The sequence below is a fragment of the Argiope bruennichi genome, chromosome 1, assembly GCF_947563725.1.
Source record: "Argiope bruennichi chromosome 1, qqArgBrue1.1, whole genome shotgun sequence".
Taxonomy (NCBI): domain Eukaryota; kingdom Metazoa; phylum Arthropoda; class Arachnida; order Araneae; family Araneidae; genus Argiope; species Argiope bruennichi.
In genome coordinates, this window is record NC_079151.1 from 133,794,315 (window position 1) to 133,816,272 (window position 21,958).

At 38.9% G+C, this 21,958-nt stretch overlaps 72 non-coding genes across 72 annotated transcripts; all 72 read left to right on the forward strand.

Moving 5' to 3' along the window:
• Positions 1-13: 13 nt before the first annotated feature.
• Positions 14-87, forward strand: Trnat-agu (transfer RNA threonine (anticodon AGU)). The gene has a single exon. It is a non-coding gene; the product is annotated as a tRNA-Thr (tRNA).
• A 115-nt stretch (positions 88-202) lies between these two features.
• Trnat-agu (transfer RNA threonine (anticodon AGU)) lies at positions 203-276 on the forward strand. Its single transcript has one exon. It is a non-coding gene; the product is annotated as a tRNA-Thr (tRNA).
• Positions 277-390: 114 nt separating this feature from the next.
• Trnat-agu (transfer RNA threonine (anticodon AGU)) lies at positions 391-464 on the forward strand. Its single transcript has one exon. It is a non-coding gene; the product is annotated as a tRNA-Thr (tRNA).
• Positions 465-766: 302 nt separating this feature from the next.
• On the forward strand, positions 767-840 carry Trnat-agu (transfer RNA threonine (anticodon AGU)). Its single transcript has one exon. It is a non-coding gene; the product is annotated as a tRNA-Thr (tRNA).
• Positions 841-955: 115 nt separating this feature from the next.
• On the forward strand, positions 956-1,029 carry Trnat-agu (transfer RNA threonine (anticodon AGU)). The gene has a single exon. It is a non-coding gene; the product is annotated as a tRNA-Thr (tRNA).
• A 303-nt stretch (positions 1,030-1,332) lies between these two features.
• Trnat-agu (transfer RNA threonine (anticodon AGU)) lies at positions 1,333-1,406 on the forward strand. Its single transcript has one exon. It is a non-coding gene; the product is annotated as a tRNA-Thr (tRNA).
• Positions 1,407-1,521: 115 nt separating this feature from the next.
• Positions 1,522-1,595, forward strand: Trnat-agu (transfer RNA threonine (anticodon AGU)). The gene has a single exon. It is a non-coding gene; the product is annotated as a tRNA-Thr (tRNA).
• Positions 1,596-1,709: 114 nt separating this feature from the next.
• Trnat-agu (transfer RNA threonine (anticodon AGU)) lies at positions 1,710-1,783 on the forward strand. Its single transcript has one exon. It is a non-coding gene; the product is annotated as a tRNA-Thr (tRNA).
• Positions 1,784-2,085: 302 nt separating this feature from the next.
• On the forward strand, positions 2,086-2,159 carry Trnat-agu (transfer RNA threonine (anticodon AGU)). Its single transcript has one exon. It is a non-coding gene; the product is annotated as a tRNA-Thr (tRNA).
• Positions 2,160-2,274: 115 nt separating this feature from the next.
• On the forward strand, positions 2,275-2,348 carry Trnat-agu (transfer RNA threonine (anticodon AGU)). Its single transcript has one exon. It is a non-coding gene; the product is annotated as a tRNA-Thr (tRNA).
• A 302-nt stretch (positions 2,349-2,650) lies between these two features.
• Positions 2,651-2,724, forward strand: Trnat-agu (transfer RNA threonine (anticodon AGU)). The gene has a single exon. It is a non-coding gene; the product is annotated as a tRNA-Thr (tRNA).
• A 304-nt stretch (positions 2,725-3,028) lies between these two features.
• On the forward strand, positions 3,029-3,102 carry Trnat-agu (transfer RNA threonine (anticodon AGU)). The gene has a single exon. It is a non-coding gene; the product is annotated as a tRNA-Thr (tRNA).
• A 114-nt stretch (positions 3,103-3,216) lies between these two features.
• Positions 3,217-3,290, forward strand: Trnat-agu (transfer RNA threonine (anticodon AGU)). The gene has a single exon. It is a non-coding gene; the product is annotated as a tRNA-Thr (tRNA).
• Positions 3,291-3,405: 115 nt separating this feature from the next.
• Positions 3,406-3,479, forward strand: Trnat-agu (transfer RNA threonine (anticodon AGU)). The gene has a single exon. It is a non-coding gene; the product is annotated as a tRNA-Thr (tRNA).
• A 302-nt stretch (positions 3,480-3,781) lies between these two features.
• On the forward strand, positions 3,782-3,855 carry Trnat-agu (transfer RNA threonine (anticodon AGU)). Its single transcript has one exon. It is a non-coding gene; the product is annotated as a tRNA-Thr (tRNA).
• Positions 3,856-4,346: 491 nt separating this feature from the next.
• Trnat-agu (transfer RNA threonine (anticodon AGU)) lies at positions 4,347-4,420 on the forward strand. Its single transcript has one exon. It is a non-coding gene; the product is annotated as a tRNA-Thr (tRNA).
• Positions 4,421-4,533: 113 nt separating this feature from the next.
• Trnat-agu (transfer RNA threonine (anticodon AGU)) lies at positions 4,534-4,608 on the forward strand. Its single transcript has one exon. It is a non-coding gene; the product is annotated as a tRNA-Thr (tRNA).
• Positions 4,609-4,909: 301 nt separating this feature from the next.
• Trnat-agu (transfer RNA threonine (anticodon AGU)) lies at positions 4,910-4,983 on the forward strand. Its single transcript has one exon. It is a non-coding gene; the product is annotated as a tRNA-Thr (tRNA).
• A 115-nt stretch (positions 4,984-5,098) lies between these two features.
• Trnat-agu (transfer RNA threonine (anticodon AGU)) lies at positions 5,099-5,172 on the forward strand. The gene has a single exon. It is a non-coding gene; the product is annotated as a tRNA-Thr (tRNA).
• A 490-nt stretch (positions 5,173-5,662) lies between these two features.
• On the forward strand, positions 5,663-5,736 carry Trnat-agu (transfer RNA threonine (anticodon AGU)). The gene has a single exon. It is a non-coding gene; the product is annotated as a tRNA-Thr (tRNA).
• Positions 5,737-5,851: 115 nt separating this feature from the next.
• Trnat-agu (transfer RNA threonine (anticodon AGU)) lies at positions 5,852-5,925 on the forward strand. Its single transcript has one exon. It is a non-coding gene; the product is annotated as a tRNA-Thr (tRNA).
• Positions 5,926-6,040: 115 nt separating this feature from the next.
• Positions 6,041-6,114, forward strand: Trnat-agu (transfer RNA threonine (anticodon AGU)). Its single transcript has one exon. It is a non-coding gene; the product is annotated as a tRNA-Thr (tRNA).
• A 115-nt stretch (positions 6,115-6,229) lies between these two features.
• On the forward strand, positions 6,230-6,303 carry Trnat-agu (transfer RNA threonine (anticodon AGU)). Its single transcript has one exon. It is a non-coding gene; the product is annotated as a tRNA-Thr (tRNA).
• Positions 6,304-6,607: 304 nt separating this feature from the next.
• Trnat-agu (transfer RNA threonine (anticodon AGU)) lies at positions 6,608-6,681 on the forward strand. The gene has a single exon. It is a non-coding gene; the product is annotated as a tRNA-Thr (tRNA).
• A 115-nt stretch (positions 6,682-6,796) lies between these two features.
• Trnat-agu (transfer RNA threonine (anticodon AGU)) lies at positions 6,797-6,870 on the forward strand. The gene has a single exon. It is a non-coding gene; the product is annotated as a tRNA-Thr (tRNA).
• Positions 6,871-7,173: 303 nt separating this feature from the next.
• Positions 7,174-7,247, forward strand: Trnat-agu (transfer RNA threonine (anticodon AGU)). The gene has a single exon. It is a non-coding gene; the product is annotated as a tRNA-Thr (tRNA).
• A 303-nt stretch (positions 7,248-7,550) lies between these two features.
• Trnat-agu (transfer RNA threonine (anticodon AGU)) lies at positions 7,551-7,624 on the forward strand. The gene has a single exon. It is a non-coding gene; the product is annotated as a tRNA-Thr (tRNA).
• Positions 7,625-7,739: 115 nt separating this feature from the next.
• Trnat-agu (transfer RNA threonine (anticodon AGU)) lies at positions 7,740-7,813 on the forward strand. Its single transcript has one exon. It is a non-coding gene; the product is annotated as a tRNA-Thr (tRNA).
• Positions 7,814-8,116: 303 nt separating this feature from the next.
• Trnat-agu (transfer RNA threonine (anticodon AGU)) lies at positions 8,117-8,190 on the forward strand. Its single transcript has one exon. It is a non-coding gene; the product is annotated as a tRNA-Thr (tRNA).
• Positions 8,191-8,493: 303 nt separating this feature from the next.
• Positions 8,494-8,567, forward strand: Trnat-agu (transfer RNA threonine (anticodon AGU)). Its single transcript has one exon. It is a non-coding gene; the product is annotated as a tRNA-Thr (tRNA).
• Positions 8,568-8,682: 115 nt separating this feature from the next.
• Trnat-agu (transfer RNA threonine (anticodon AGU)) lies at positions 8,683-8,756 on the forward strand. The gene has a single exon. It is a non-coding gene; the product is annotated as a tRNA-Thr (tRNA).
• A 302-nt stretch (positions 8,757-9,058) lies between these two features.
• Trnat-agu (transfer RNA threonine (anticodon AGU)) lies at positions 9,059-9,132 on the forward strand. The gene has a single exon. It is a non-coding gene; the product is annotated as a tRNA-Thr (tRNA).
• Positions 9,133-9,247: 115 nt separating this feature from the next.
• Positions 9,248-9,321, forward strand: Trnat-agu (transfer RNA threonine (anticodon AGU)). Its single transcript has one exon. It is a non-coding gene; the product is annotated as a tRNA-Thr (tRNA).
• A 303-nt stretch (positions 9,322-9,624) lies between these two features.
• On the forward strand, positions 9,625-9,698 carry Trnat-agu (transfer RNA threonine (anticodon AGU)). Its single transcript has one exon. It is a non-coding gene; the product is annotated as a tRNA-Thr (tRNA).
• Positions 9,699-9,813: 115 nt separating this feature from the next.
• Positions 9,814-9,887, forward strand: Trnat-agu (transfer RNA threonine (anticodon AGU)). Its single transcript has one exon. It is a non-coding gene; the product is annotated as a tRNA-Thr (tRNA).
• A 304-nt stretch (positions 9,888-10,191) lies between these two features.
• Trnat-agu (transfer RNA threonine (anticodon AGU)) lies at positions 10,192-10,265 on the forward strand. Its single transcript has one exon. It is a non-coding gene; the product is annotated as a tRNA-Thr (tRNA).
• Positions 10,266-10,380: 115 nt separating this feature from the next.
• On the forward strand, positions 10,381-10,454 carry Trnat-agu (transfer RNA threonine (anticodon AGU)). Its single transcript has one exon. It is a non-coding gene; the product is annotated as a tRNA-Thr (tRNA).
• Positions 10,455-10,758: 304 nt separating this feature from the next.
• Positions 10,759-10,832, forward strand: Trnat-agu (transfer RNA threonine (anticodon AGU)). The gene has a single exon. It is a non-coding gene; the product is annotated as a tRNA-Thr (tRNA).
• A 115-nt stretch (positions 10,833-10,947) lies between these two features.
• Trnat-agu (transfer RNA threonine (anticodon AGU)) lies at positions 10,948-11,021 on the forward strand. The gene has a single exon. It is a non-coding gene; the product is annotated as a tRNA-Thr (tRNA).
• Positions 11,022-11,322: 301 nt separating this feature from the next.
• Positions 11,323-11,396, forward strand: Trnat-agu (transfer RNA threonine (anticodon AGU)). The gene has a single exon. It is a non-coding gene; the product is annotated as a tRNA-Thr (tRNA).
• A 115-nt stretch (positions 11,397-11,511) lies between these two features.
• Positions 11,512-11,585, forward strand: Trnat-agu (transfer RNA threonine (anticodon AGU)). Its single transcript has one exon. It is a non-coding gene; the product is annotated as a tRNA-Thr (tRNA).
• A 304-nt stretch (positions 11,586-11,889) lies between these two features.
• On the forward strand, positions 11,890-11,963 carry Trnat-agu (transfer RNA threonine (anticodon AGU)). The gene has a single exon. It is a non-coding gene; the product is annotated as a tRNA-Thr (tRNA).
• Positions 11,964-12,078: 115 nt separating this feature from the next.
• On the forward strand, positions 12,079-12,152 carry Trnat-agu (transfer RNA threonine (anticodon AGU)). Its single transcript has one exon. It is a non-coding gene; the product is annotated as a tRNA-Thr (tRNA).
• A 324-nt stretch (positions 12,153-12,476) lies between these two features.
• Trnat-agu (transfer RNA threonine (anticodon AGU)) lies at positions 12,477-12,550 on the forward strand. Its single transcript has one exon. It is a non-coding gene; the product is annotated as a tRNA-Thr (tRNA).
• A 303-nt stretch (positions 12,551-12,853) lies between these two features.
• Trnat-agu (transfer RNA threonine (anticodon AGU)) lies at positions 12,854-12,927 on the forward strand. Its single transcript has one exon. It is a non-coding gene; the product is annotated as a tRNA-Thr (tRNA).
• A 303-nt stretch (positions 12,928-13,230) lies between these two features.
• Trnat-agu (transfer RNA threonine (anticodon AGU)) lies at positions 13,231-13,304 on the forward strand. Its single transcript has one exon. It is a non-coding gene; the product is annotated as a tRNA-Thr (tRNA).
• Positions 13,305-13,419: 115 nt separating this feature from the next.
• Positions 13,420-13,493, forward strand: Trnat-agu (transfer RNA threonine (anticodon AGU)). The gene has a single exon. It is a non-coding gene; the product is annotated as a tRNA-Thr (tRNA).
• A 302-nt stretch (positions 13,494-13,795) lies between these two features.
• Positions 13,796-13,869, forward strand: Trnat-agu (transfer RNA threonine (anticodon AGU)). The gene has a single exon. It is a non-coding gene; the product is annotated as a tRNA-Thr (tRNA).
• A 115-nt stretch (positions 13,870-13,984) lies between these two features.
• Trnat-agu (transfer RNA threonine (anticodon AGU)) lies at positions 13,985-14,058 on the forward strand. Its single transcript has one exon. It is a non-coding gene; the product is annotated as a tRNA-Thr (tRNA).
• Positions 14,059-14,360: 302 nt separating this feature from the next.
• Positions 14,361-14,434, forward strand: Trnat-agu (transfer RNA threonine (anticodon AGU)). The gene has a single exon. It is a non-coding gene; the product is annotated as a tRNA-Thr (tRNA).
• A 304-nt stretch (positions 14,435-14,738) lies between these two features.
• On the forward strand, positions 14,739-14,812 carry Trnat-agu (transfer RNA threonine (anticodon AGU)). Its single transcript has one exon. It is a non-coding gene; the product is annotated as a tRNA-Thr (tRNA).
• Positions 14,813-14,927: 115 nt separating this feature from the next.
• On the forward strand, positions 14,928-15,001 carry Trnat-agu (transfer RNA threonine (anticodon AGU)). The gene has a single exon. It is a non-coding gene; the product is annotated as a tRNA-Thr (tRNA).
• A 302-nt stretch (positions 15,002-15,303) lies between these two features.
• Positions 15,304-15,377, forward strand: Trnat-agu (transfer RNA threonine (anticodon AGU)). The gene has a single exon. It is a non-coding gene; the product is annotated as a tRNA-Thr (tRNA).
• A 493-nt stretch (positions 15,378-15,870) lies between these two features.
• On the forward strand, positions 15,871-15,944 carry Trnat-agu (transfer RNA threonine (anticodon AGU)). Its single transcript has one exon. It is a non-coding gene; the product is annotated as a tRNA-Thr (tRNA).
• A 115-nt stretch (positions 15,945-16,059) lies between these two features.
• Positions 16,060-16,133, forward strand: Trnat-agu (transfer RNA threonine (anticodon AGU)). Its single transcript has one exon. It is a non-coding gene; the product is annotated as a tRNA-Thr (tRNA).
• Positions 16,134-16,435: 302 nt separating this feature from the next.
• Trnat-agu (transfer RNA threonine (anticodon AGU)) lies at positions 16,436-16,509 on the forward strand. The gene has a single exon. It is a non-coding gene; the product is annotated as a tRNA-Thr (tRNA).
• Positions 16,510-17,000: 491 nt separating this feature from the next.
• Trnat-agu (transfer RNA threonine (anticodon AGU)) lies at positions 17,001-17,074 on the forward strand. The gene has a single exon. It is a non-coding gene; the product is annotated as a tRNA-Thr (tRNA).
• A 304-nt stretch (positions 17,075-17,378) lies between these two features.
• Trnat-agu (transfer RNA threonine (anticodon AGU)) lies at positions 17,379-17,452 on the forward strand. Its single transcript has one exon. It is a non-coding gene; the product is annotated as a tRNA-Thr (tRNA).
• A 115-nt stretch (positions 17,453-17,567) lies between these two features.
• Trnat-agu (transfer RNA threonine (anticodon AGU)) lies at positions 17,568-17,641 on the forward strand. Its single transcript has one exon. It is a non-coding gene; the product is annotated as a tRNA-Thr (tRNA).
• A 302-nt stretch (positions 17,642-17,943) lies between these two features.
• Trnat-agu (transfer RNA threonine (anticodon AGU)) lies at positions 17,944-18,017 on the forward strand. The gene has a single exon. It is a non-coding gene; the product is annotated as a tRNA-Thr (tRNA).
• Positions 18,018-18,132: 115 nt separating this feature from the next.
• On the forward strand, positions 18,133-18,206 carry Trnat-agu (transfer RNA threonine (anticodon AGU)). Its single transcript has one exon. It is a non-coding gene; the product is annotated as a tRNA-Thr (tRNA).
• A 304-nt stretch (positions 18,207-18,510) lies between these two features.
• On the forward strand, positions 18,511-18,584 carry Trnat-agu (transfer RNA threonine (anticodon AGU)). Its single transcript has one exon. It is a non-coding gene; the product is annotated as a tRNA-Thr (tRNA).
• A 115-nt stretch (positions 18,585-18,699) lies between these two features.
• On the forward strand, positions 18,700-18,773 carry Trnat-agu (transfer RNA threonine (anticodon AGU)). The gene has a single exon. It is a non-coding gene; the product is annotated as a tRNA-Thr (tRNA).
• A 302-nt stretch (positions 18,774-19,075) lies between these two features.
• On the forward strand, positions 19,076-19,149 carry Trnat-agu (transfer RNA threonine (anticodon AGU)). Its single transcript has one exon. It is a non-coding gene; the product is annotated as a tRNA-Thr (tRNA).
• A 491-nt stretch (positions 19,150-19,640) lies between these two features.
• Positions 19,641-19,714, forward strand: Trnat-agu (transfer RNA threonine (anticodon AGU)). The gene has a single exon. It is a non-coding gene; the product is annotated as a tRNA-Thr (tRNA).
• Positions 19,715-20,018: 304 nt separating this feature from the next.
• Trnat-agu (transfer RNA threonine (anticodon AGU)) lies at positions 20,019-20,092 on the forward strand. Its single transcript has one exon. It is a non-coding gene; the product is annotated as a tRNA-Thr (tRNA).
• Positions 20,093-20,207: 115 nt separating this feature from the next.
• On the forward strand, positions 20,208-20,281 carry Trnat-agu (transfer RNA threonine (anticodon AGU)). The gene has a single exon. It is a non-coding gene; the product is annotated as a tRNA-Thr (tRNA).
• A 302-nt stretch (positions 20,282-20,583) lies between these two features.
• Positions 20,584-20,657, forward strand: Trnat-agu (transfer RNA threonine (anticodon AGU)). The gene has a single exon. It is a non-coding gene; the product is annotated as a tRNA-Thr (tRNA).
• A 115-nt stretch (positions 20,658-20,772) lies between these two features.
• Positions 20,773-20,846, forward strand: Trnat-agu (transfer RNA threonine (anticodon AGU)). The gene has a single exon. It is a non-coding gene; the product is annotated as a tRNA-Thr (tRNA).
• Positions 20,847-20,961: 115 nt separating this feature from the next.
• On the forward strand, positions 20,962-21,035 carry Trnat-agu (transfer RNA threonine (anticodon AGU)). Its single transcript has one exon. It is a non-coding gene; the product is annotated as a tRNA-Thr (tRNA).
• Positions 21,036-21,339: 304 nt separating this feature from the next.
• Positions 21,340-21,413, forward strand: Trnat-agu (transfer RNA threonine (anticodon AGU)). The gene has a single exon. It is a non-coding gene; the product is annotated as a tRNA-Thr (tRNA).
• A 324-nt stretch (positions 21,414-21,737) lies between these two features.
• Positions 21,738-21,811, forward strand: Trnat-agu (transfer RNA threonine (anticodon AGU)). Its single transcript has one exon. It is a non-coding gene; the product is annotated as a tRNA-Thr (tRNA).
• The last annotated feature ends 147 nt before the right edge of the window (positions 21,812-21,958 follow it).

Consider the following 21,958-nt stretch of genomic DNA (forward strand, 5'->3'; position numbering starts at 1 on the left):
CGAATGGAATTGAGGCGCCGTGCCTTAGTTGGTTAAAGCGCCTGTCTAGTAAACAGGAGATCACGAGTTCGAATCTCGTCGGTGCCTCTCATGTAAAAGTGTGGTCACACTTTTTATGAAAACAAAGATCAATTAAGAGAGCTCTTTTAGTAAAAGTTAGAGCTTTTCATTTGGGATAGAAATTCGAACCCATTTGAATCGAGGCGCCGTGGCTTAGGTGGTTAAAGCGTCTGTCTAGTAAACAGGAAATTATGAGTTCGATTCTCGTCGGTGCCTCTCATGTAGAAGTGTGGTCAGATTTTTTATGAAAACATACATGAATTAAAAGAGCTCATTAGTAAAATTTAAAGCATGACATTTGGAATCGTAATTCGAACCCTATGGCATCGAGGCGCCGTGGCTTAGGTGGTTAAAGCGCCTGTCTAGTAAACAGGAAATTATGAGTTCGATTCTCGTCGGTGCCTCTCATGTAGAAGTGTGGTCAGATTTTTTATGAAAACATACATGAATTAAAAGAGCTCATTAGTAAAATTTAAAGCATGACATTTGGAATCGTAATTCGAACCCTATGGCATCGAGGCGCCGTGGCTAAGTTGTTTATAGCGCCTGTCTAGTGACCAGGAGGTAATTATTTAGAATCTCGTCGGTGCCTTTCTTATAGAAGTATGGTCACTTTTTTAAGAAAATTAACATCAATTAAAAGAGCTATTTTAAAAAAATTTAAAGATTTTCATTTGGAATGGTAATTCGAATCGAATGGAATCGAGGCGCCGTGGCTTAGTTGGTTAAAGCGCCCGTCTAGTAAACAGGAGATCACGAGTTCGAATCTCGTCGGTGCCTTTCATGTAGAAGTGTGGTCACACTTTTTATGAAAACAAACATCAATTAAAAGAGCTCATTTAGTAAAAGTTAGAGCTTTTCATTTGGGATAGAAATTCGAACCCACTTGAATCGAGGCGCCGTGGCTTAGTTGGTTAAAGCGCCTGTCTAGTAAACAGGAGATCACGAGTTCGAGTCTCGTCGGTGCCTCTTATGTAGAAGTGTGGTGAGGATTTTTATGAAAACATACATGAATTAAAAGAGCTCATTAGTAAAATTTAAAGCATGACAATTGGAATCGTAATTCGAACTCTATGGCATCGAGGCGCCGTGGCTAATTTGGTTATAGCGCCTGTCTAGTGACCAGGAGGTAATTATTTAGAATCTCGTCGGTGCCTTTCTTATAGAAGTATGGTCACTTTTTTAAGAAAATTAACATCAATTAAAAGAGTTATTTTAAAAAAAATTTAAAGATTTTCATTTGGAATCGTAATTCGAATCGAATGGAATTGAGGCGCCGTGGCTTAGTTGGTTAAAGCGCCTGTCTAGTAAACAGGAGATCACGAGTTCGAATCTCGTCGGTGCCTCTCATGTAAAAGTGTGGTCACACTTTTTATGAAAACAAAGATCAATTAAGAGAGCTCTTTTAGTAAAAGTTAGAGCTTTTCATTTGGGATAGAAATTCGAACCCATTTGAATCGAGGCGCCGTGGCTTAGGTGGTTAAAGCGTCTGTCTAGTAAACAGGAAATTATGAGTTCGATTCTCGTCGGTGCCTCTCATGTAGAAGTGTGGTCAGATTTTTTATGAAAACATACATGAATTAAAAGAGCTCATTAGTAAAATTTAAAGCATGACATTTGGAATCGTAATTCGAACCCTATGGCATCGAGGCGCCGTGGCTTAGGTGGTTAAAGCGCCTGTCTAGTAAACAGGAAATTATGAGTTCGATTCTCGTCGGTGCCTCTCATGTAGAAGTGTGGTCAGATTTTTTATGAAAACATACATGAATTAAAAGAGCTCATTAGTAAAATTTAAAGCATGACATTTGGAATCGTAATTCGAACCCTATGGCATCGAGGCGCCGTGGCTAAGTTGTTTATAGCGCCTGTCTAGTGACCAGGAGGTAATTATTTAGAATCTCGTCGGTGCCTTTCTTATAGAAGTATGGTCACTTTTTTAAGAAAATTAACATCAATTAAAAGAGCTATTTTAAAAAAATTTAAAGATTTTCATTTGGAATGGTAATTCGAATCGAATGGAATCGAGGCGCCGTGGCTTAGTTGGTTAAAGCGCCCGTCTAGTAAACAGGAGATCACGAGTTCGAATCTCGTCGGTGCCTTTCATGTAGAAGTGTGGTCACACTTTTTATGAAAACAAACATCAATTAAAAGAGCTCATTTAGTAAAAGTTAGAGCTTTTCATTTGGGATAGAAATTCGAACCCACTTGAATCGAGGCGCCGTGGCTTAGTTGGTTAAAGCGCCTGTCTAGTAAACAGGAGATCACGAGTTCGAGTCTCGTCGGTGCCTCTTATGTAGAAGTGTGGTGAGGTTTTTTATGAAAACATACATGAATTAAAAGAGCTCATTAGTAAAATTTAAAGCATGACAATTGGAATCGTAATTCGAACTCTATGGCATCGAGGCGCCGTGGCTAATTTGGTTATAGCGCCTGTCTAGTGACCAGAAGGTAATGATTTAGAATCTCGTCGGTGCCTTTCTTATAGAAGTATTGTCACTTTTTAAAGAAAATTACCATCAATTAAAAGAGCTATTTTAGTAAAATTTAAAGATTTTCATTTGGAATCGTAATTCGAATCCACTGGAATCGAGGCGCCGTGGCTTAGTCGGTTAAAGCGCCTGTCTAGTAAACAGGAGATCACGAGTTCGAATCTCGTCGGTGCCTCTTATGTAGAAGTGTGGTCAGATTTTTTATGAAAACATACATGAATTAAAAGAGCTCATTAGTAAAATTTAAAGCATGACATTTGGAATCGTAATTCGAACCCTATGGCATCGAGGCGCCGTGGCTAAGTTGGTTATAGCGCCTGTCTAGTGACCAGGAGGTAATTATTTAGAATCTCGTCGGCTCCTTTCTTATAGAAGTATGGTCACTTTTTTAAGAAAATTAACATCAATTAAAAGAGCTATTTTAAAAAAAAATTTAAAGATTTTCATTTGGAATCGTAATTCGAATCGAATGGAATCGAGGCGCCGTGGCTTAGTTGGTTAAAGCGCCTGTCTAGTAAACAGGAGATCACGAATTCGAATCTCGTCGGTGCCTCTCATTTAGAAGTGTGGTTATATTTTTTATGAAAACAGACATCAATTAAAGAGCTCTTTTAGTAAAAGTTAGAGCTTTTCATTTGGGATAGAAATTCGAACCCATTGGAATCGAGGCGCCGTGGCTTAGTTGGTTAAAGCGCCTGTCTAGTAAACAGGAGATCACGAGTTCGAATCTCGTCGGTGCCTCTCATGTAAAAGTGTGGTCACACTTTTTATGAAAACAAAGATCAATTAAGAGAGCTCTTTTAGTAAAAGTTAGAGCTTTTCATTTGGGATAGAAATTCGAACCCATTTGAATCGAGGCGCCGTGGCTTAGGTGGTTAAAGCGTCTGTCTAGTAAACAGGAAATTATGAGTTCGATTCTCGTCGGTGCCTCTCATGTAGAAGTGTGGTCAGATTTTTTATGAAAACATACATGAATTAAAAGAGCTCATTAGTAAAATTTAAAGCATGACATTTGGAATCGTAATTCGAACCCTATGGCATCGAGGCGCCGTGGCTAAGTTGTTTATAGCGCCTGTCTTGTGACCAGGAGGTAATTATTTAGAATCTCGTCGGTGCCTTTCTTATGGAAGTATGGTCACTTTTTTAAGAAAATTAACATCAATTAAAAGAGCTATTTTAAAAAAATTTAAAGATTTTCATTTGGAATGGTAATTCGAATCGAATGGAATCGAGGCGCCGTGGCTTAGTTGGTTAAAGCGCCCGTCTAGTAAACAGGAGATCACGAGTTCGAATCTCGTCGGTGCCTTTCATGTAGAAGTGTGGTCACACTTTTTATGAAAACAAACATCAATTAAAAGAGCTCTTTTAATAAAAGTTAGAGCTTTTCATTTGGGATAGAAATTCGAACCCATTGGAATCGAGGCGCCGTGGCTTAGTTGGTTAAAGCGCCTGTCTAGTAACCAGGAGATCACGATTTCTAATCTCGTCGGTGCCTCTTATGTAGAAGTGTGGTCAGGTTTTTTATGGAAACATACATGAATTAAAAGAGCTCATTAGTAAAATTTAAAGCATGACATTTAGTATCGTAATTCGAACCCTATGGCATCGAGGCGCCGTGGCTAAGTTGGTTATAGCGCCTGTCTAGTGACCAGGAGGTAATGATTTAGAATCTCGTCGGTGCCTTTCCTATAGAAGTATGGTCACTTTTTAAAGAAAATTAACATCAATTAAAAGAGCTATTTTAGTAAAATTTAAAGATTTTCATTTGGAATCGTAATTCGAATCGAATGGAATCGAGGCGCCGTGGCTTAGTTGGTTAAAGCGCCTTTCTAGTAAACTGGAGACCACGAGTTCGAATCTCGTCGGTGCCCTCATGCAGAAGTGTAGTCACATTTTTTATGAAAACAGACATCAATTAAAAGAGCTCTTTTAGTAAAATTTATAGCTTTTCATTTGGGACGTAAATTCGAACACAGTGGAATTGGGACGCCTTGGCTTAGTTGGTTAAAGCGCCTGTCTAGTAAACAGGAGATCACGAGTTCGAATCTCGTCGGTGCCTCTTATGTAGAAGTGTGGTCATATTTTTTATGAAAACATACATCAATTAAAAGAGCTCATTAGTAAAATTTAACCATGACATTTGGAATCGTAATTCGAACCCTACGGCATCGAGGCGCCGTGGCTAATTTGGTTATAGCGCCTGTCTAGTGACCAGGATGTAATGATTTAGAATCTCGTCGGTGCCTTTCTTATAGAAGTATGGTCACTTTTTTAAGAAAATGAACATCAATTAAAAGAGCTATTTTAGTACAATTTAAAGATTTTCATTTGGAATCGTAATTCGAATCGAATGGAATCGAGGCGCCGTGGCTTAGTTGGTTAAAGCGCCTGTCTAGTAAACAGGAGATCACGAGTTCGAATCTCGTCGGTGCCTCTTATGTAGAAGTGTGGTCATATTTTTTATGAAAACAGACATGAATTAAAAGAGCTCTTTTAGTAAAATTTATAGCTCTTCATTTGGGACGGAAATTTAAACCCATTGGAATCGAGGCGCCGTGGCTTAGTTGGTTCAAGCGCCTGTCTAGTAAACAGGAGATCACGAGTTCGAGTCTCGTCGGTGCCTCTTATGTAGAAGTGTGGTGAGAGTTTTATGAAAACATACATGAACTAAAAGAGCTCATTAGTAAAATTTAAAGCATGACATTTGGAATCGTAATTCGAACCCTATGGCATCGAGGCGCCGTGGCTAAGTTGGTTATAGCGCCTGTCTAGTGACCAGGAGGTAATGATTTAGAATCTCGTCGGTGCCTTTCTTATAGAAGTATGGTCACTTTTTAAAGAAAATTAACATCAATTAAAAGAGCTATTTTAAAAAAAATTTAAAGATTTTCATTTGGAATCATAATTCGAATCGAATGGAATCGAGGCGCCGTGGCTTAGTTGGTTAGAGCGCCTGTTCAGTACACAGGAGATTATAAGTTCGATTCTCGTCGGTGCTCTCATGTATAAGTGTGTTCAAATTTTTTATGAAAACAGACATCAATTAAAAGAGCTCTTTTAGTAAAATTTATAGCTCTTCATTTGGGACGGAAATTCGAACGCAGTGGAATCGAGGTGCCGTGGCTTAGTTGGTTAAAGCGCCTGTCTAGTAAACAGGAGATCACGAGTTCGAATCTCGTCGGTGCCTCTCATGTAGAAGTGTGGTCACATTTTTTATGAAAACAGACATCAATTAAAAGAGCTCTTTTAGTAAAATTTATAGCTCTTCATTTGGGACGGAAATTTAAACCCATTGGAATCGAGGCGCCGTGGCTTAGTTGGTTCAAGCGCCTGTCTAGTAAACAGGAGATCACGAGTTCGAATCTCGTCGGTGCCTCTCATGTAGAAGTGTGGTCACATTTTTTATGAAAACAGACATCAATTAAAAGAGCTCTTTTAGTAAAATTTATAGCTCTTCATTTGGGACGGAAATTCAAACGCAGTGGAATCGAGGTGCCGTGGCTTAGTTGGTTAAAGCGCCTGTCTAGTAAACAGGAGATCACGAATTCGAATCTCGTCGGTGCCTCTCATTTAGAAGTGTGGTCATATTTTTTATGAAAACAGACACCAATTAAAAGAGCTCTTTTAGTAAAAGTTAGAGCTTTTCATTTGGGATAGAAATTCGAACCCATTGGAATCGAGGCGCCGTGGCTTAGTTGGTTAAAGCGCCTGTCTAGTAAACAGGAGATCACGAGTTCGAGTCTCGTCGGTGCCTCTTATGTAGAAGTGTGGTGAGATATTTTATGAAAACATACATGAATTAAAAGAGCTCATTAGTAAAATTTAAAGCATGTCATTTGAAATCGTAATTCGAACCCTATGGCATCGAGGCGCCGTGGCTAAGTTGGTTATAGCGCCTGTCTAGTGACCAGGAGGTAATGATTTAGAATCTCGTTGGTGCCTTTCTTATAGAAGTATGGTCACTTTTTTAAGAAAATTAACATCAATGAAAAGAGCTATTTAAAAAAAAAATTTAAAGATTTTCATTTGGAATCGTAATTCGAATCGAATTGAATCGAGGCGCCGTGGCTTAGTTGGTTAAAGCGCCTGTCTAGTAAACAGGAGATCACGAGTTCGAATCTCGTCGGTGCCTCTTATGTAGAAGTGTGGTCAGATTTTTTATGAAAACAAACATCAATTAAAAGAGCTCTTTTAGTAAAAGTTAGAGCTTTTCATTTGGGATAGAAATTCGAACGCACTTGAATCGAGACGCCGTGGCTTAGTTGGTTAAAGCGCCTGTCTAGTAAACAGGAGATCACGAGTTCGAGTCTCGTCGGTGCCTCTTATGTAGAAGTGTGGTGAGGTTTTTTATGAAAACATACATGAATTAAAAGAGCTCATTAGTAAAATTTAAAGCATGTCATTTGAAATCGTAATTCGAACCCTATGGCATCGAGGCGCCGTGGCTAATTTGGTTATAGCGCCTGTCTAGTGACCAGGAGGTAATGATTTAGAATCTCGTTGGTGCCTTTTATATAGAAGTATGGTCACTTTTTTAAGAAAATTAACATCAATGAAAAGAGCTATTTAAAAAAAAATTTAAAGATTTTCATTTGGAATCGTAATTCGAATCGAAAGGAATCGAGGCGCCGTGGCTTAGTTGGTTAAAGCGCCTGTCTAGTAAACAGGAGATCACGAGTTCGAATCTCGTCGGTGCCTCTTATGTAGAAGTGTGGTCAGATTTTTTATGAAAACATACATGAATTAAAAGAGCTCATTAGTAAAATTTAAAGCATGACATTTGGAATCGTAATTCGAACCCTATGGCATCGAGGCGCCGTGGCTAAGTTGGTTATAACGCCTGTCTAGTGACCAGGAGGTAATTATTTAGAATCTCGTCGGTGCCTTTCTTATAGAAGTATGGTCACTTTTTTAAGAAAATTAACATCAATTAAAAGAGCTATTTTAAAAAAAATTTAAAGATTTTCATTTGGAATCGTAATTCGAATCGAATGGAATTGAGGCGCCGTGGCTTAGTTGGTTAAAGCGCCTGTCTAGTAAACAGGAGATCACGAGTTCGAATCTCGTCGGTGCCTCTCATGTAAAAGTGTGGTCACACTTTTTATGAAAACAAAGATCAATTAAGAGAGCTCTTTTAGTAAAAGTTAGAGCTTTTCATTTGGGATAGAAATTCGAACCCATTTGAATCGAGGCGCCGTGGCTTAGGTGGTTAAAGCGCCTGTCTAGTAAACAGGAAATTATGAGTTCGATTCTCGTCGGTGCCTCTCATGTAGAAGTGTGGTCAGATTTTTTATGAAAACATACATGAATTAAAAGAGCTCATTAGTAAAATTTAAAGCATGACATTTGGAATCGTAATTCGAACCCTATGGCATCGAGGCGCCGTGGCTAATTTGGTTATAGCGCCTGTCTAGTGACCAGGAGGTAATGATTTAGAATCTCGTTGGTGCCTTTCTTATAGAAGTATGGTCACTTTTTTAAGAAAATTAACATCAATGAAAAGAGCTATTTAAAAAAAAATTTAAAGATTTTCATTTGGAATCGTAATTCGAATCGAAAGGAATCGAGGCGCCGTGGCTTAGTTGGTTAAAGCGCCTGTCTAGTAAACAGGAGATCACGAGTTCGAATCTCGTCGGTGCCTCTTATGTAGAAGTGTGGTCAGATTTTTTATGAAAACATACATGAATTAAAAGAGCTCATTAGTAAAATTTAAAGCATGACATTTGGAATCGTAATTCGAACCCTATGGCATCGAGGCGCCGTGGCTAAGTTGGTTATAACGCCTGTCTAGTGACCAGGAGGTAATTATTTAGAATCTCGTCGGTGCCTTTCTTATAGAAGTATGGTCACTTTTTTAAGAAAATTAACATCAATTAAAAGAGCTATTTTAAAAAAAATTTAAAGATTTTCATTTGGAATCGTAATTCGAATCGAATGGAATTGAGGCGCCGTGGCTTAGTTGGTTAAAGCGCCTGTCTAGTAAACAGGAGATCACGAGTTCGAATCTCGTCGGTGCCTCTCATGTAAAAGTGTGGTCACACTTTTTATGAAAACAAAGATCAATTAAGAGAGCTCTTTTAGTAAAAGTTAGAGCTTTTCATTTGGGATAGAAATTCGAACCCATTTGAATCGAGGCGCCGTGGCTTAGGTGGTTAAAGCGCCTGTCTAGTAAACAGGAAATTATGAGTTCGATTCTCGTCGGTGCCTCTCATGTAGAAGTGTGGTCAGATTTTTTATGAAAACATACATGAATTAAAAGAGCTCATTAGTAAAATTTAAAGCATGACATTTGGAATCGTAATTCGAACCCTATGGCATCGAGGCGCCGTGGCTAAGTTGTTTATAGCGCCTGTCTAGTGACCAGGAGGTAATTATTTAGAATCTCGTCGGTGCCTTTCTTATAGAAGTATGGTCACTTTTTTAAGAAAATTAACATCAATTAAAAGAGCTATTTTAAAAAAATTTAAAGATTTTCATTTGGAATGGTAATTCGAATCGAATGGAATCGAGGCGCCGTGGCTTAGTTGGTTAAAGCGCCCGTCTAGTAAACAGGAGATCACGAGTTCGAATCTCGTCGGTGCCTTTCATGTAGAAGTGTGGTCACACTTTTTATGAAAACAAACATCAATTAAAAGAGCTCATTTAGTAAAAGTTAGAGCTTTTCATTTGGGATAGAAATTCGAACCCACTTGAATCGAGGCGCCGTGGCTTAGTTGGTTAAAGCGCCTGTCTAGTAAACAGGAGATCACGAGTTCGAGTCTCGTCGGTGCCTCTTATGTAGAAGTGTGGTGAGATTTTTTATGAAAACATACATGAATTAAAAGCGCTCATTAGTAAAAATTTAAAGCATGACAATTGGAATCGTAATTCGAACCCTATGGCATCGAGGCGCCGTGGCTAATTTGGTTATAGCGCCTGTCTAGTGACCAGGAGGTAATGATTTAGAATCTCGTCGGTGCCTTTCTTATAGAAGTATGGTCACTTTTTTAAGAAAATTAACATCAATTAAAAGAGCTATTTTAGTAAAATTTAAAGATTTTCATTTGGAATCGTAATTTGAATCGATTGGAATCGAGGCGCCGTGGCTTAGTTGGTTAAAGCGCCTGTCTAGTAAAAAGGAGATCACGAGTTCGAATCTCGTCGGTGCCTCTCATGTAGAAGTGTGGGCACACTTTTTATGAAAACAAACATCAATTAAAAGAGCTCTTTTAGTAAACGTTAGAGCTTTTCATTTGGGATAGAAATTCGAACCCATTTGAATCTAGGCGCCGTGGCTTAGGTGGTTAAAGCGCCTGTCTAGTAAACAGGAGATCACGAGTTCGAATCTCATCGGTGCCTCTCATGTAGAAGTGTGGGCACACTTTTTATGAAAACAAACATCAATTAAAAGAGCTCTTTTAGTAAAAGTTAGAGCTTTTCATTTGGGATAGAAATTCGAACCCATTTGAATCGAGGCGCCGTGGCTTAGGTGGTTAAAGCGCCTGTCTAGTAGACAGGAGATCACGAGGTCGAGTCTCGTCGGTGCTTCTCATGTAGAAGTGTGGGCACACTTTTTATGAAAACAAACATCAATTAAAAGAGCTCTTTTAGTAAAAGTTAGAGCTTTTCATTTGGGATAGAAATTTTAACCCACTTGAATCGAGGCGCCGTGGCTTAGTTGGTTAAAGCGCCTGTCTAGTAAACATGAGATCACGAGTTCGAATCTCGTCGGTGCCTCTCATGTAGAAGTGTGGTCACACTTTTTATGAAAACAAACATCAATTAAAAGAGCTCTTTTAGTAAAAGTTAGAGCTTTTCATTTGGGATAGAAATTCGAACCCACTTGAATCGAGGCGCCGTGGCTTAGTTGGTTAAAGCGCCTGTCTAGTAAACAGGAGATCACGAGTTCGAGTCTCGTCGGTGCCTCTTATGTAGAAGTGTGGTGAGGTTTTTTATGAAAACATGCATGAATTAAAAGAGCTCATTAGTAAAATTTTAAGCATGACAATTGGAATCGTAATTCGAAATCTAAGGCATCGAGGCGCCGTGGCTAATTTGGTTATAGCGCCTGTCTAGTGACCAGGAGGTAATGATTTAGAATCTCGTCGGTGCCTTTCTTATAGAAGTATGGTCACTTTTTTAAGAAAATTAACATCAATTAAAAGAGCTATTTTTAAAAAAAATTTAAAGATTTTCATTTGGAATCGTAATTCGAATCGAATGAAATCGAGGCGCCGTGGCTAAGTTGGTTAAAGCGCCTGTCTAGTAAACAGGAGATCACGAGTTCGAATCTCGTCGGTGCCTCTCATGTAGAAGTGTGGTCACACTTTTTATGAAAACAATCATCAATTAAGAGAGCTCTTTTAGTAAAAGTTAGAGCTTTTCATTTGGGATAGAAATTCGAACCCATTTGAATCGAGGCGCCGTGGCTTAGGTGGTTAAAGCGCCTGTCTAGTAAACAGGAGATCACGAGTTCGAGTCTCGTCGGTGCCTCTTATGTAGAAGTGTGGTGAGATTTTTTATGAATCATACATGAATTAAAAGAGCTCATTAGTAAAATTTAAAGCATGACAATTGGAATCGTAATTCGAACCCTATGGCATCGAGGCGCCGTGGCTAATTTGGTTATAGCGCCTGTCTAGTGACCAGGAGGTAATGATTTAGAATCTCGTCGGCGCCTTTCTTATAGAAGTATGGTCACTTTTTTAAGAAAATTAACATCAATTAAAAGAGCTATTTTAGTAAAATTTAAAGATTTTCATTTGGAATCGTAATTTGAATCGATTGGAATTGAGGCGCCGTGGCTTAGTTGGTTAAAGCGCCTGTCTAGTAAACAGGAGATCACGAGTTCGAATCTCGTCGGTGCCTCTCATGTAGAAGTGTGGGCACACTTTTTATGAAAACAAACATCAATTAAAAGAGCTCTTTTAGTAAGAGTTAGAGCTTTTCATTTGGGATAGAAATTCGAACCCATTTGAAAGGAGGCGCCGTGGCTTAGGTGGTTAAAGTGCCTGTCTAGTAAACAGGAGATCACGAGTTCGAATCTCATCGGTGCCTCTCATGTAGAAGTGTGGGCACACTTTTTATGAAAACAAACATCAATTAAAAGAGCTCTTTTAGTAAAAGTTAGAGCTTTTCATTTGGGATAGAAATTCGAACCCATTTGAATCGAGGCGCCGTGGCTTAGGTGGTTAAAGCACCTGTCTAGTAGACAGGAGATCACGAGTTCGAGTCTCGTCGGTGCTTCTCATGTAGAAGTGTGGGCACACTTTTTATGAAAACAAACATCAATTAAAAGAGCTCTTTTAGTAAAAGTTAGAGCTTTTCATTTGGGATAGAAATTTTAACCCACTTGAATCGAGGCGCCGTGGCTTAGTTGGTTAAAGCGCCTGTCTAGTAAACATGAGATCACGAGTTCGAATCTCGTCGGTGCCTCTCATGTAGAAGTGTGGTCACACTTTTTATGAAAACAAACATCAATTAAAAGAGCTCTTTTAGTAAAAGTTAGAGCTTTTCATTTGGGATAGAAATTCGAACCCACCTGAATCGAGGCGCCGTGGCTTAGTTGGTTAAAGCGCCTGTCTAGTAAACAGGAGATCACGAGTTCGAGTCTCGTCGGTGCTTCTTATGTAGAAGTGTGGTGAGGTTTTTTATGAAAACATGCATGAATTAAAAGAGCTCATTAGTAAAATTTTAAGCATGACAATTGGAATCGTAATTCGAACTCTATGGCATCGAGGCGCCGTGGCTAATTTGGTTATAGCGCCTGTCTAGTGACCAGGAGGTAATGATTTAGAATCTCGTCGGTGCCTTTCTTATAGAAGTATGGTCACTTTTTAAAGAAAATTAACATCAATTAAAAGAGCTATTTTAGTAAAATTTAAAGATTTTCATTTGGAATCGTAATTCAAATACATTGGAATCGTAATTCGAATGCATTGGAATCGAGGCGCCGTGGCTTAGTTGGTTAAAGCGCCTGTCTAGTAAACAGGAGATCACGAGTTCGAGTCTCGTCGGTGCCTCTTATGTAGAAGTGTGGTGAGGTTTTTTATGAAAACATACATGAATTAAAAGAGCTCATTAGTAAAATTTAAAGCATGTCATTTGAAATCGTAATTCGAACCCTATGGCATCGAGGCGCCGTGGCTAAGTTGGTTATAGCGCCTGTCTAGTGACCAGGAGGTAATGATTTAGAATCTCGTTGGTGCCTTTCTTATAGAAGGATGGTCACTTTTTTAAGAAAATTAACATCAATGAAAAGAGCTATTTAAAAAAAAATTTAAAGATTTTCATTTGGAATCGTAATTCGAATCGAAAGGAATCGAGGCGCCGTGGCTTAGTTGGTTAAAGCGCCTGTCTAGTAAACAGGAGATCACGAGTTCGAATCTCGTCGGTGCCTCTTATGTAGAAGTGTGGTCAGATTTTTTATGAAAACATACATGAATTAAAAGAGCTCATTAGTAAAATTTAAAGCATGACATTTGGAATCGTAATTCGAACCCTATGGCATCGAGGCGCCGTGGCTAAGTTGGTTATAGCGCCTGTCTAGTGACCAGGAGGTAATTATTTAGAATCTCGTCGGTGCCTTTCTTATAGAAGTATGGTCACTTTTTTAAGAAAATTAACATCAATTAAAAGAGCTATTTTAAAAAAAATTTAAAGATTTTCATTTGGAATCGTAATTCGAATCGAATGGAATTGAGGCGCCGTGGCTTAGTTGGTTAAAGCGCCTGTCTAGTAAACAGGAGATCACGAGTTCGAATCTCGTCGGTGCCTCTCATGTAAAAGTGTGGTCACACTTTTTATGAAAACAAAGATCAATTAAGAGAGCTCTTTTAGTAAAAGTTAGAGCTTTTCATTTGGGATAGAAATTCGAACCCATTTGAATCGAGGCGCCGTGGCTTAGGTGGTTAAAGCGCCTGTCTAGTAAACAGGAAATTATGAGTTCGATTCTCGTCGGTGCCTCTCATGTAGAAGTGTGGTCAGATTTTTTATGAAAACATACATGAATTAAAAGAGCTCATTAGTAAAATTTAAAGCATGACATTTGAAATCGTAATTCGAACCCTATGGCATCGAGGCGCCGTGGCTAAGTTGTTTATAGCGCCTGTCTAGTGACCAGGAGGTAATTATTTAGAATCTCGTCGGTGCCTTTCTTATAGAAGTATGGTCACTTTTTTAAGAAAATTAACATCAATTAAAAGAGCTATTTTAAAAAAATTTAAAGATTTTCATTTGGAATGGTAATTCGAATCGAATGGAATCGAGGCGCCGTGGCTTAGTTGGTTAAAGCGCCCGTCTAGTAAACAGGAGATCACGAGTTCGAATCTCGTCGGTGCCTTTCATGTAGAAGTGTGGTCACACTTTTTATGAAAACAAACATCAATTAAAAGAGCTCATTTAGTAAAAGTTAGAGCTTTTCATTTGGGATAGAAATTCGAACCCACTTTAATCGAGGCGCCGTGGCTTCGTTGGTTAAAGCGCCTGTCTAGTAAACAGGAGATCACGAGTTCGAGTCTCGTCGGTGCCTCTTATGTAGAAGTGTGGTGAGATTTTTTATGAAAACATACATGAATTAAAAGCGCTCATTAGTAAAATTTAAAGCATGACAATTGGAATCGTAATTCGAACCCTATGGCATCGAGGCGCCGTGGCTAATTTGGTTATAGCGCCTGTCTAGTGACCAGGAGGTAATGATTTAGAATCTCGTCGGTGCCTTTCTTATAGAAGTATGGTCACTTTTTAAAGAAAATTAACATCAATTAAAAGAGCTATTTTAGTAAAATTTAAAGATTTTCATTTGGAATCGTAATTCGAATCCACTGGAATCGAGGCGCCGTGGCTTAGTCGGTTAAAGCGCCTGTCTAGTAAACAGGAGATCACGAGTTCGAATCTCGTCGGTGCCTCTTATGTAGAAGTGTGGTCAGATTTTTTATGAAAACATACATGAATTAAAAGAGCTCATTAGTAAAATTTAAAGCATGACATTTGGAATCGTAATTCGAACCCTATGGCATCGAGGCGCCGTGGCTAATTTGGTTATAGCGCCTGTCTAGTGACCAGGAGGTAATTATTTAGAATCTCGTCGGTGCCTTTCTTATAGAAGGATGGTCACTTTTTTAAGAAAATTAACATCAATTAAAAGAGCTATTTTTAAAAGAAATTTAAAGATTTTCATTTGGAATCGTAATTCGAATCGAATGAAATCGAGGCGCCGTGGCTTAGTTGGTTAAAGCGCCTGTCTAGTAAACAGGAGATCACGAGTTCGAATCTCGTCGGTGCCTCTCATGTAGAAGTGTGGTCACACTTTTTATGAAAACAAACATAAATTAAGAGAGCTCTTTTAGTAAAAGGAAGAGCTTTTCATTTGGGATAGAAATTCGAACCCATTTGAATCGAGGCGCCGTGGCTTAGGTGGTTAAAGCGCCTGTCTAGTAAACAGGAGATCACGAGTTCGAGTCTCGTCGGTGCCTCTTATGTAGAAGTGTGGTGAGATTTTTTATGAAAACATACATGAATTAAAAGCGCTCATTAGTAAAATTTAAAGCATGACAATTGGAATCGTAATTCGAACCCTATGGCATCGAGGCGCCGTGGCTAATTTGGTTATAGCGCCTGTCTAGTGACCAGGAGGTAATGATTTAGAATCTCGTCGGTGCCTTTCTTATAGAAGTATGGTCACTTTTTAAAGAAAATTAACATCAATTAAAAGAGCTATTTTAGTAAAATTTAAAGATTTTCATTTGGAATCGTAATTTGAATCGATTGGAATCGAGGCGCCGTGGCTTAGTTGGTTAAAGCGCCTGTCTAGTAAACAGGAGATCACGAGTTCGAATCTCGTCGGTGCCTCTCATGTAGAAGTGTGGGCACACTTTTTATGAAAACAAACATCAATTAAAAGAGCTCTTTTAGTAAAAGTTAGAGCTTTTCATTTGGGATAGAAATTCGAACCCATTTGAATCGAGGCGCCGTGGCTTAGGTGGTTAATGCGCCTGTCTAGTAAACAGGAGATCACGAGTTCGAATCTCATCGGTGCCTCTCATGTAGAAGTGTGGGCACACTTTTTATGAAAACAAACATCAATTAAAAGAGCTCTTTTAGTAAAAGTTAGTGCTTTTCATTTGGGATAGAAATTCGAACCCATTTGAATCGAGGCGCCGTGGCTTAGGTGGTTAATGCGCCTGTCTAGTAGACAGGAGATCACGAGTTCGAGTCTCGTCGGTGCTTCTCATGTAGAAGTGTGGGCACACTTTTTATGAAAACAAACATCAATTAAAAGAGCTCTTTTAGTAAAAGTTAGAGCTTTTCATTTGGGATAGAAATTTTAACCCACTTGAATCGAGGCGCCGTGGCTTAGTTGGTTAAAGCGCCTGTCTAGTAAACATGAGATCACGAGTTCGAATCTCGTCGGTGCCTCTCATGTAGAAGTGTGGTCACACTTTTTATGAAAACAAACATCAATTAAAAGAGCTCTTTTAGTAAAAGTTAGAGCTTTTCATTTTGGATAGAAATTCGAACTCACTTGAATCGAGGCGCCGTGGCTTAGTTGGTTAAAGCGCCTGTCTAGTAAACAGGAGATCACGAGTTCGAGTCTCGTCGGTGCCTCTTATGTAGAAGTGTGGTGAGGTTTTTTATGAAAACATGCATGAATTAAAAGAGCTCATTAGTAAAATTTTAAGCATGACAATTGGAATCGTAATTCGAAATCTAAGGCATCGAGGCGCCGTGGCTAATTTGGTTATAGCGCCTTTCTAGTGACCAGGAGGTAATGATTTAGAATCTCGTCGGTGCCTTTCTTATAGAAGTATGGTCACTTTTTAAAGAAAATTAACATCAATTAAAAGAGCTATTTTAGTAAAATTTAAAGTTTTTCATTTGGAATCGTAATTCGAATCCATTGGAATCGAGGCGCCGTGGCTTAGTTGGTTAAAGCGCCTGTCTAGTAAACAGGAGATCACGAGTTCGAATCTCGTCGGTGCCTTTCATGTAGAAGTGTGGTCACCCTTTTTATGAAAACAAACATCAATTAAAAGAGCTCATTTAGTAAAAGTTAGAGCTTTTAATTTGGGATAGAAATTCGAACCCACTTGAATCGAGGCGCCGTGGCTTAGTTGGTTAAAGCGCCTGTCTAGTAAACAGGATATAACGAGTTCGAGTCTCGTCGGTGCATCTTATGTAGAAGTGTGGTGAGGTTTTTTATGAAAACATACATGAATTAAAAGAGCTCATTAGTAAAATTTAAAGCATGACAATTGGAATCGTAATTCGAACTCTATGGCATCGAGGCGCCGTGGCTAATTTGGTTATAGCGCCTGTCTAGTGACCAGAAGGTAATGATTTAGAATCTCGTCGGTGCCTTTCTTATAGAAGTATTGTCACTTTTTAAAGAAAATTACCATCAATTAAAAGAGCTATTTTAGTAAAATTTAAAGATTTTCATTTGGAATCGTAATTCGAATCCACTGGAATCGAGGCGCCGTGGCTTAGTCGGTTAAAGCGCCTGTCTAGTAAACAGGAGATCACGAGTTCGAATCTCGTCGGTGCCTCTTATGTAGAAGTGTGGTCAGATTTTTTATGAAAACATACATGAATTAAAAGAGCTCATTAGTAAAATTTAATGCATGACATTTGGAATCGTAATTCGAACCCTATGGCATCGAGGCGCCGTGGCTAAGTTGGTTATAGCGCCTGTCTAGTGACCAGGAGGTAATTATTTAGAATCTCGTCGGTGCCTTTCTTATAGAAGTATGGTCACTTTTTTAAGAAAATTAACATCAATTAAAAGAGCTATTTTTAAAAAAAATTTAAAGATTTTCATTTGGAATCGTAATTCGAATCGAATGAAATCGAGGCGCCGTGGCTAAGTTGGTTAAAGCGCCTGTCTAGTAAACAGGAGATCACGAGTTCGAATCTCGTCGGTGCCTCTCATGTAGAAGTGTGGTCACACTTTTTATGAAAACAAACATCAATTAAGAGAGCTCTTTTAGTAAAAGGTAGAGCTTTTCATTTGGGATAGAAATTCGAACCCATTTGAATCGAGGCGCCGTGGCTTAGGTGGTTAAAGCGCCTGTCTAGTAAACAGGAGATCACGAGTTCGAGTCTCGTCGGTGCCTCTTATGTAGAAGTGTGGTGAGATTTTTTATGAAAACATACATGAATTAAAAGCGCTCATTAGTAAAATTTAAAGCATGACAATTGGAATCGTAATTCGAACCCTATGGCATCGAGGCGCCGTGGCTAATTTGGTTATAGCGCCTGTCTAGTGACCAGGAGGTAATGATTTAGAATCTCGTCGGTGCCTTTCTTATAGAAGTATGGTCACTTTTTAAAGAAAATTAACATCAATTAAAAGAGCTATTTTAGTAAAATTTAAAGATTTTCATTTGGAATCGTAATTTGAATCGATTGGAATCGAGGCGCCGTGGCTTAGTTGGTTAAAGCGCCTGTCTAGTAAACAGGAGATCACGAGTTCGAATCTCGTCGGTGCCTCTCATGTAGAAGTGTGGGCACACTTTTTATGAAAACAAACATCAATTAAAAGAGCTCTTTTAGTAAAAGTTAGAGCTTTTCATTTGGGATAGAAATTCGAACCCATTTGAATCGAGGCGCCGTGGCTTAGGTGGTTAAAGCGCCTGTCTAGTAAACAGGAGATCACGAGTTCGAATCTCATCGGTGCCTCTCATGTAGAAGTGTGGGCACACTTTTTATGAAAACAAACATCAATTAAAAGAGCTCTTTTAGTAAAAGTTAGAGCTTTTCATTTGGGATAGAAATTCGAACCCATTTGAATCGAGGCGCCGTGGCTTAGGTGGTTAATGCGCCTGTCTAGTAGACAGGAGATCACGAGTTCGAGTCTCGTCGGTGCTTCTCATGTAGAAGTGTGGGCACACTTTTTATGAAAACAAACATCAATTAAAAGAGCTCTTTTAGTAAAAGTTAGAGCTTTTCATTTGGGATAGAAATTTTAACCCACTTGAATCGAGGCGCCGTGGCTTAGTTGGTTAAAGCGCCTGTCTAGTAAACATGAGATCACGAGTTCGAATCTCGTCGGTGCCTCTCATGTAGAAGTGTGGTCACACTTTTTATGAAAACAAACATCAATTAAAAGAGCTCTTTTAGTAAAAGTTAGAGCTTTTCATTTGGGATAGAAATTCGAACCCACTTGAATCGAGGCGCCGTGGCTTAGTTGGTTAAAGCGCCTGTCTAGTAAACAGGAGATCACGAGTTCGAGTCTCGTCGGTGCCTCTTATGTAGAAGTGTGGTGAGGTTTTTTATGAAAACATGCATGAATTAAAAGAGCTCATTAGTAAAATTTTAAGCATGACAATTGGAATCGTAATTCGAAATCTAAGGCATCGAGGCGCCGTGGCTAATTTGGTTATAGCGCCTTTCTAGTGACCAGGAGGTAATGATTTAGAATCTCGTCGGTGCCTTTCTTATAGAAGTATGGTCACTTTTTAAAGAAAATTAACATCAATTAAAAGAGCTATTTTAGTAAAATTTAAAGTTTTTCATTTGGAATCGTAATTCGAATCCATTGGAATCGAGGCGCCGTGGCTTAGTTGGTTAAAGCGCCTGTCTAGTAAACAGGAGATCACGAGTTCGAATCTCGTCGGTGCCTTTCATGTAGAAGTGTGGTCACCCTTTTTATGAAAACAAACATCAATTAAAAGAGCTCATTTAGTAAAAGTTAGAGCTTTTAATTTGGGATAGAAATTCGAACCCACTTGAATCGAGGCGCCGTGGCTTAGTTGGTTAAAGCGCCTGTCTAGTAAACAGGATATAACGAGTTCGAGTCTCGTCGGTGCATCTTATGTAGAAGTGTGGTGAGGTTTTTTATGAAAACATACATGAATTAAAAGAGCTCATAAGTAAAATTTAAAGCATGACAATTGGAATCGTAATTCGAACTCTATGGCATCGAGGCGCCGTGGCTAATTTGGTTATAGCGCCTGTCTAGTGACCAGAAGGTAATGATTTAGAATCTCGTCGGTGCCTTTCTTATAGAAGTATTGTCACTTTTTAAAGAAAATTACCATCAATTAAAAGAGCTATTTTAGTAAAATTTAAAGATTTTCATTTGGAATCGTAATTCGAATCCACTGGAATCGAGGCGCCGTGGCTTAGTCGGTTAAAGCGCCTGTCTAGTAAACAGGAGATCACGAGTTCGAATCTCGTCGGTGCCTCTTATGTAGAAGTGTGGTCAGATTTTTTATGAAAACATACATGAATTAAAAGAGCTCATTAGTAAAATTTAATGCATGACATTTGGAATCGTAATTCGAACCCTATGGCATCGAGGCGCCGTGGCTAAGTTGGTTATAGCGCCTGTCTAGTGACCAGGAGGTAATTATTTAGAATCTCGTCGGTGCCTTTCTTATAGCAGTATGGTCACTTTTTTAAGAAAATTAACATCAATTAAAAGAGCTATTTTTAAAAAAAATTTAAAGATTTTCATTTGGAATCGTAATTCGAATCGAATGAAATCGAGGCGCCGTGGCTAAGTTGGTTAAAGCGCCTGTCTAGTAAACAGGAGATCACGAGTTCGAATCTCGTCGGTGCCTCTCATGTAGAAGTGTGGTCACACTTTTTATGAAAACAAACATCAATTAAGAGAGCTCTTTTAGTAAAAGTTAGTGCTTTTCATTTGGGATAGAAATTCGAACCCATTTGAATCGAGGCGCCGTGGCTTAGGTGGTTAAAGCGCCTGTCTAGTAAACAGGAGATCACGAGTTCGAGTCTCGTCGGTGCCTCTTATGTAGAAGTGTGGTGAGATTTTTTATGAAAACATACATGAATTAAAAGAGCTCATTAGTAAAATTTAAAGCATGACAATTGGAATCGTAATTCGAACCCTATGGCATCGAGGCGCCGTGGCTAATTTGGTTATAGCGCCTGTCTAGTGACCAGGAGGTAATGATTTAGAATCTCGTCGGTGCCTTTCTTATAGAAGTATGGTCACTTTTTTAAGAAAATTAACATCAATTAAAAGAGCTATTTTAGTAAAATTTAAAGATTTTCATTTGGAATCGTAATTTGAATCGATTGGAATTGAGGCGCCGTGGCTTAGTTGGTTAAAGCGCCTGTCTAGTAAACAGGAGATCACGAGTTCGAATCTCGTCGGTGCCTCTCATGTAGAAGTGTGGGCACACTTTTTATGAAAACAAACATCAATTAAAAGAGCTCTTTTAGTAAGAGTTAGAGCTTTTCATTTGGGATAGAAATTCGAACCCATTTGAAACGAGGCGCCGTGGCTTAGGTGGTTAAAGTGCCTGTCTAGTAAACAGGAGATCACGAGTTCGAATCTCATCGGTGCCTCTCATGTAGAAGTGTGGGCACACTTTTTATGAAAACAAACATCAATTAAAAGAGCTCTTTTAGTAAAAGTTAGAGCTTTTCATTTGGGATAGAAATTCGAACCCATTTGAATCGAGGCGCCGTGGCTTAGGTGGTTAAAGCGCCTGTCTAGTAGACAGGAGATCACGAGTTCGAGTCTCGTCGGTGCTTCTCATGTAGAAGTGTGGGCACACTTTTTATGAAAACAAACATAAATTAAAAGAGCTCTTTTAGTAAAAGTTAGAGCTTTTCATTTGGGATAGAAATTTTAACCCACTTGAATCGAGGCGCCGTTTCTTAGTTGGTTAAAGCGCCTGTCTAGTAAACATGAGATCACGAGTTCGAATCTCGTCGGTGCCTCTCATGTAGAAGTGTGGTCACACTTTTTATGAAAACAAACATCAATTAAAAGAGCTCTTTTAGTAAAAGTTAGAGCTTTTCATTTGGGATAGAAATTCGAACCCACCTGAATCGAGGCGCCGTGGCTTAGTTGGTTAAAGCGCCTGTCTAGTAAACAGGAGATCACGAGTTCGAGTCTCGTCGGTGCCTCTTATGTAGAAGTGTGGTGAGGTTTTTTATGAAAACATGCATGAATTAAAAGAGCTCATTAGTAAAATTTTAAGCATGACAATTGGAATCGTAATTCGAACTCTATGGCATCGAGGCGCCGTGGCTAATTTGGGTATAGCGCCTGTCTAGTGACCAGGAGGTAATGATTTAGAATCTCGTCGGTGCCTTTCTTATAGAAGTATGGTCACTTTTTAAAGAAAATTAACATCAATTAAAAGAGCTATTTTAGTAAAATTTAAAGATTTTCATTTGGAATCGTAATTCGAATACATTGGAATCGTAATTCGAATACATTGGAATCGAGGCGCCGTGGCTTAGTTGGTTAAAGCGCCTGTCTAGTAAACAGGAGATCACGAGTTCGAGTCTCGTCGGTGCCTCTTATGTAGAAGTGTGGTGAGGTTTTTTATGAAAACATACATGAATTAAAAGAGCTCATTAGTAAAATTTTAAGCATGACAATTGGAATCGTAATTCGAACTCTATGGCATCGAGGCGCCGTGGCTAATTTAGTTATAGCGCCTGTC